This window comes from Engraulis encrasicolus, chromosome 24, assembly GCF_034702125.1.
Source record: "Engraulis encrasicolus isolate BLACKSEA-1 chromosome 24, IST_EnEncr_1.0, whole genome shotgun sequence".
Classification (NCBI taxonomy): Eukaryota; Metazoa; Chordata; class Actinopteri; order Clupeiformes; family Engraulidae; genus Engraulis; species Engraulis encrasicolus.
The window spans coordinates 32,970,025-32,976,024 of record NC_085880.1 but is presented as its reverse complement, the minus strand read 5'-3'; the positions used below and the strand labels follow the sequence as shown (position 1 = coordinate 32,976,024).

The 6,000-nt window shown below is 44.4% G+C and overlaps 1 protein-coding gene across 2 annotated transcripts in view; it reads left to right on the top strand.

Moving 5' to 3' along the window:
• The first annotated feature begins 531 nt into the window (after positions 1-531).
• Positions 532-6,000, top strand: part of ndst2a (N-deacetylase/N-sulfotransferase (heparan glucosaminyl) 2a) — a 226,451-nt gene continuing 220,982 nt past the window's right edge. For both annotated transcript variants that reach the window (XM_063191916.1, XM_063191917.1), the window contains exon 1: positions 532-634. The gene's annotated coding sequence lies outside the window, so the exon portion shown is untranslated. The remainder of the gene's footprint in view (positions 635-6,000) is intronic.

Here is a 6,000-nt window from a genome sequence, read left to right as displayed (position 1 = left end):
ATTAACTTAAGAAGCCCAATATTATGTTTATTAAGAAGCCCAATATTATGTTAATTAACTTCACTAATGAGCAAAGCCTATTGCCTAGTTTGCAATTACTCAAAACAAACGATGCATTATTATAATATCTGTATATGAACTGCATTCTCCGTGCGAAAACATGCCCAGTGCATTCCCCTCTGTATTTACCCAGTCAGACCCTTGTGGGTGCCCCTCACCTGGAAGAAAAAATAGGAGGTACTCTCGCTTGGGCACGGACAACAGAAGAGACTGAAATAGGGGTTGCGAACAACGTTGTTACATTTTCCAAAATTATTTCAGAACAGTTTGTCGTTTAACATATTAAAATATATTTAATAGAATGGTTATACATCACATTGCATTACATGTTGCTGATTTTGCTGTAAATATTGTCTATTTTAAGCAGATGTGACTAACGTGCATCCCTATTGTGATAGCCTACATGGTTCGCTCCAGAGTTTCAGCAAAGAGTCGCGAGCCAGCAACATCAATAGCCAGCTCAATGAAGATGGCGGATCTGTGAAGGATGCTGTCAACACGGCTTTAAACTTTCAAGGTTCCCGATATTTCATCGACTGTGTTTTGGATAGCTGTCTGCGAGGAACACATCCCAGTAAGTATTGCATGTGCAGTTTGTGTTAATGCTGTCCACAATTCGAAGTAGATTGGCATATTTTAATGTTGGACTCTCGTAACCGGTTGGTAAAGCACGGCATATCAAGACCGCTCAGTTTGCGGACGCGGGGGTCTTCTGAGATTTTTTTTAGCTCACCGCATTGCCAGGCCTTGCCTTGGGGTATTTGCCATCGTTGTGTTGCTGATGTGTCTGTGTTAAGAGCTGTGTCCTTTTAAAAGTTATAATGTATGCATTTAGGCTAACCAGGTTACCTGATAAAGAAAGGTTGCAATGGCTGTAATGGTTAGCTAAGGCTGCTAGTTCTGTGGGTAGCCGCTGACACATTGAAGGAGTCAACAAAAGTTTCCTTTCAATCCCAAACGCGCCGTCGTTCCAGTTGACAGGTTATTCTGTGGTCTTTGAGGCACTAATGGGACCTGTGTGTTTTCTTTAGATGTGGTATACGGTCGTAGAAGGCACACTTCGTTAATTAAAGGGAACCCTGGTTTTAAAGTTAACTCTACAGTTGAGTCTTTTGTAGGGCAGTCTACAACTACCCCCAAAGTGTCCAGAACAAAACCTCAGCTTCCATACACTTACTTTGATTAAACCTTGAATAGCTTGTAATAATGCACATGAGTGACATAGATTTACGTTTAGGTAATGTTGCTTGCAATGCCCAGTAGTTTAAAATGAACTTGCCTTCAGACAAGATTATCTAACGTCACCATAAAAACCTAATTTTGACAACTCATTGAGATTTTCTATTATTGGAGCTACAAGATTCTGTTTTCTTTGTCGTTGCGGCTGTTTTATTATGTTCGTTGGGCTATTTATGAATTTGGTCTTCTATTATTGTCATGGTTGTTTTTTGTTGATTTGCCGACTTGATGTCTTGAATATAGTAGCTAACGTTAGCCGACGCTAGCAAGTTAGAGGACTTTGATAGCCAACTTTGTTAAACTTGCTGCAATGCCGCTTTAACATAAGCCTTCGACATACTTTCATACGGCACTACCGTCATAGAAAGGAAACTCAATTGCTTCTGTATTAAAGGATGTTTCTAAGCTTAACTTGTTCTTTTAATGGAAAGACGTTGCTTGCGCATTACAGACTGGCCCTCGATAATAACTTATAGACATGCTGCACAAACAATACCTGACGTGCCCAGCATACAAGAAGGCTTTTGTGAATTCAATTAATTGTCCCAAATTGGGTTGTAGGAATAGGAAACAACAGACTACTATCACAACAATGACTTAATTGTAAATCGTAATGTACGATACTTTCTCTTTCGATATCACAGTGTTTAAATGTCTGTGTGAAAGCTGGATGCGAATCTACCCTTTCAATCTAGGCAGGTTGACGTGGCTGGAGAATCATGCTTTGCAACATTGTCTCACAGATGTTGATCTATGTAACGAAGATGCAGAGTCATTGGCGTGATTGCAATGCACACAGTCCCATGCACACATACCACAATGGATACATTGACACGTTGGAAGGCGGCAGGCATCGACGTGACCGTACAATAACAGCGCGCGCGGGGGTATTCTCTGTAGCATCGCTGCACTGACTACTGCCTTTATGCCAGTTAATGGTTTCTAATAGCGATGAGACAGTTGAAACTTTAATTTAACCAACACACATTAGGGCAGCGGATTGACCATTTAACTAATTTATAGCGAATACGAGGGTGATTTATTTGTCCTCGCTACTCTCCCGACCTCTGGAATGAGCGCAGCACCTCATAAGCTAAATGGGGCGCAGAAGGAAGGAAGGGAAGGTGGTGGTGTGGAGGTAGGTAGGTGGCCGAACGTGGTGGCAGTGAGCCAAGGGATGGAGAAGACTGTTATTGCTCTCCACCGCTTCTCTTCCAAGGCCTTTTATCATTCCCTTCCAGAGTGGGAAAAGCTAATTAGCATTGATCTTTAAGGCACAAGATAGCTGCTGTCCTGGGAGCATAGCGCTGATGGCTTGGATAAGCCGCCTCCTAATGAAAAGATGGACCACATTCTCGGCACGCTTTGGCGCTTTTTTAGTGCTGGTGAGCCTTGGTCTGTGTGTGTGTGCGCGCGCGCTGAGTGGAGCAACGTGGGCTAGTTGTATGTCTGGAATGGTGTTGCTTTAGGTCCCCTGAAGCATCCATTCGGAATGATTAGACGTTGACACATTACAGCCTACGTGGTCAGTTTATTAACCAGATGAAGTGTTATTATTATTATTCAGCACAGCATGGTGCCATGCACTCCAAACAGGTCTTAATATTTTAAATGGCCCCGACCTGGGAACTGCGCCATTGAAGGATTTGGTTTGGTAGATGAGATGTCTCTGCTTGTAAGTAGGCTATTGTTTCCAGTTGCAGTTGGTCCTTTTTTAATAATTTAACATTTCAGGCATTTCGCCTATTTTTTTCCTCCAAACTTGTACACCTAATCATCTTCTCCCTAAAAATAATACATCCCCTGTCTCCCTCTCTCACCAACAAATCTGCAGCTAATGACTTTTTAAAATTTCACACTTTCAGTTTGACCTTTTGGGAAGGAGCCCTGTTTCTAATCCCGATACCTGCGGGGTGATTCAAAGTACCGGTGAAGTGTGTGTGTGTGGAGAGCGAGAGAGCTCGTCAGAGAGAGCCATTTTCTATTACACACGGTGCACAAATTGCACATGCTTTGCAGTAAGGGGCCTGGAGCTCAGAGAGCGAGCAGAACTGAGCTGTGTTGGTTAATGAAATGTCTGTGTGATATTTGGAGGTGCCACAGACATGCATTAAATGGCAATAAGATGCTTGGAATTGCTCCTGTCTAACACCCCACACACCCCCACACCCCGTTCAAACACACACCCCTGTCTCCCAGCCAGTGTTACCCGTGGCCATGCTATTAACCTTTAAAGGGACACTGTGTGAGATTTTTAGTTGTTTATTTCCAGAATCCATGCTGCCCATTCACTAATGTTACCTTTTTCATGAATACTTACCACCACCATCAAATTCTAAGTATTCACTATGACTGGAAAAAGTGCACTTTTCATACATGAAAAGGGGGATCTTCTCCATGGTCCGCCATTTTGAATTTCCAAAAATAGCAATTTTTAGCTGCAAAAATGACTGTACTTGGACCACACTAGAAAATATTTGTTTATTACTTAGTAAACTTTCATGTTAAGATCAAATTTGGCAATAGGCAGCCCAGTTTCAATGAACAGCATAGTTGCAGTACCTTTTTTGACCATTTCCTGCACAGTGTCCCTTTAAGAGTGTGGGTTTTTGAGCATTCTATAAAAAGCATGCATTCTATAACAATGCAAGATTCTACGATTCCATATTGTATTGAATGATGCCCAGAATTCTATAGAACTTTCACTGCCCGAACATTCCCGTCACACCGGTGTGACGTTACACTCTAAGCGGAGAAATTCTACAGAATCTTCAGGGACCTGAGTCAGATCTCTCCCTCTCTCTCTCTCTCTCTCTCTCTCTCTCTCTCTCTCTCCATCTCCTCTTCCAGTATCTCTTTCGTGTGCACACTGTCTCAATCATTCTCCCTCCTTCACGTATGAACATGCTCACTCTTTGTCTCTCTAACTCTCTCTCTCTCTCTCTCTCTCTCTCTCTCTCTCTCTCTCTCTCTCTCTCTCTCTCTCTCTCTCTCTCTCTCTCTCCCTTTTGACATGCTTTCTCTCCTTTTCTCATGCAGTTGATCTTTCCTTTTCCTTTATACCTTTGTGTCTATCCCTTTTTGTTGAAACTGTGAAGGGGGAACTGATGTGAACGGGGGTGAAATTCCACAGGCTTAATCGCAACAGCACTCAGGAAGGAAATACAAATGGAATGTCTGATTAAGAGTGCACTGCTCTGTGTGTGCACGTTCATGTGCAGTACATGCTGGAATTCCGCAACAGAGCCTGGATGTTTGAGTCTTGCGCTTACCAAACCAAATGTGAAACGTGTTTTTTTGTTTATTTATCTTTTAAAAAAAGACCTCAGCAGGCTCACCTGGGCCATAAACGGTAAAAATCCTATGTAATGAATTAATATATAAAATATGAATATATAAAATAAAATAAAAATCCCTGGTATACCCTTTGGTTTCCTGTTTAACTGCTACAGGAATCGGCACCAGAACTGTTCTGGCCGGCCTAAAAACAGCCTGAGTGGATTTTCTTCCTGGAATCTGGATGATGGTTTCAGTTTTAAGACTTCATCTTGATATGGCCTTCTCGCCTGGCCGCTCACCTCTCTCTCGCTCTCTCTGTCTTGTGTCTAACATACACTATCCTTCTTGCTCGCTCAGTCTATCTGACTGTTGATTCCACACTCTCGCGCATGCGCAGCACACACCTTTGCGACTGAACCCAATGACTGTATGTAAGCCTAGGCTAGTGTCTGAGTAGACAGTCTTGCTGGATGATGGCCGGCTATGGTGTAATTGGCCTCTGGGGAGCTTTGGCCTGGCGGCTTGGCCGCTCTGACAGGGCACCTGGCTCGAAATGGCATCGGGTAGACAGTAACAGCAGCAGCATGGCAGGGCAGAGCATAGCAGGCTCCTCCTGTCCTGACCTGGGTGACGACGCGGCACCGGCCGTGCGGATGGCATTTGATTAAAGATTTGTAAGGCGAACCCTAGAGATCAGGTTTTATCTGCCTTCTGTGAGGTGTCATGCACACACTTTGCACAGCCTGGGCGCATACATGCTCCTGCCACACACACATACACACACACACACACACACAAGGTTGTTTGGATACAGCCCAGGCAGAGCTGATGGTATCTTCAGGGCTCAAGTATAATAAGAAGAGATGCCGCTTTAATAAAAGCAGAATTTGTTTGTGTGAGCATGTGCTCTGTCTGTCTGTGTGTGTGTGTGTGTGTGTGTGTGTGTGTACGTGCATGTGTGCAATGCCTGTGTGCGTGTGTTATTGCCTCGACAGACACTTCATTAGACTGTAGAACAGGCCTGAAGAATCTCAACCCCCAGCTTACCCCTGCTGCTCTCATCCCTCAACCGCCACCCCCACCTCTCCTCTTCTCTCCTCTTCTCTCCTCTCCTGTTCTCTCTCTTCCTCTCCTCCACTAGTGTATTCTACTCTCTCTCCTCTCCTCTCCTCTCCTCCCTGGGTCCTGGCCGGGCCTTATGTAAGGTCAATATGTGCTGCGTGTAATTGGCCTTGTTATTAATAAAACACATCAGGTGGTGGGGATCCCCTCCCCCCCCCTCCCCGTGCTGCACTGTGCCGGCTCTCCCTGGCTCCTCTGGCTGTGATCCCGGCCACTCAGGTTAGGGCAGCCTCAGCTATTGATGCTCGCTGTGTCGGTTTAATCTCAGATCTAGCCCCTGTAAGGTAGGGTCATCGCTTT